Genomic DNA, 663 nt, shown 5'->3' with positions numbered 1-663 from the left:
TTATGTACATTACAAATAAAGTATTTGATATATACCTTCCATGTGGGGTATCTCCTCTTTCTCTTTTCTCTCGCTCTTGTTTTCCTTACATCACATCCTTTTTTCAATAATCAATTCTCAGCTTCTCTTGCTCTCTCTTTCCTGCATCGTAACCTTCTTTTTTCCATGCACCGTTCTACCCACCCCATCTTTTTTTCCGTTCATTGATTTCTCTCTAACTCTTTGCCTTGCTCAATGTCTAACCACCTGTGTTACTCGCTGGGGGGACTCCTTAACACGTAAAGCGTATCGTAAGTCCTGTGTTTAAAAGCTTACATTGTATCGAAACCTTTATCGGAAAGTCATTACGCTATCCCGCACATTCCTTTGAGCTTATGTAACTATTGGTCTCTTTAATCTGGAGATTAGCTTATCGCAGTTTGTTTATTTATTGGTGTTCACGTCTTTGTTTAGTCGGAATTTATGTACAGTCCAGTGCAAGATTCCGCAGCCTACGCTGGAGATAGCTGGCAACTCGCTTGTTTACTTGAGGATGTAGTAAAAATTTTCTGAATGAATGTTGGGATTATCGGTGATTCGTTACTTTGGTTTCTATTACCCATTTGACGTTTGTTGCTTTGTATTAATGTTACAAGGATTCGTTAATATTTAGTCAATTTGATA

Source organism: Penaeus monodon, chromosome 19, assembly GCF_015228065.2.
Source record: "Penaeus monodon isolate SGIC_2016 chromosome 19, NSTDA_Pmon_1, whole genome shotgun sequence".
In the NCBI taxonomy this organism is placed as follows: domain Eukaryota; kingdom Metazoa; phylum Arthropoda; class Malacostraca; order Decapoda; family Penaeidae; genus Penaeus; species Penaeus monodon.
The sequence above is the reverse complement of the archived record's forward strand: the minus strand, read 5'-3'. Positions refer to the sequence as shown.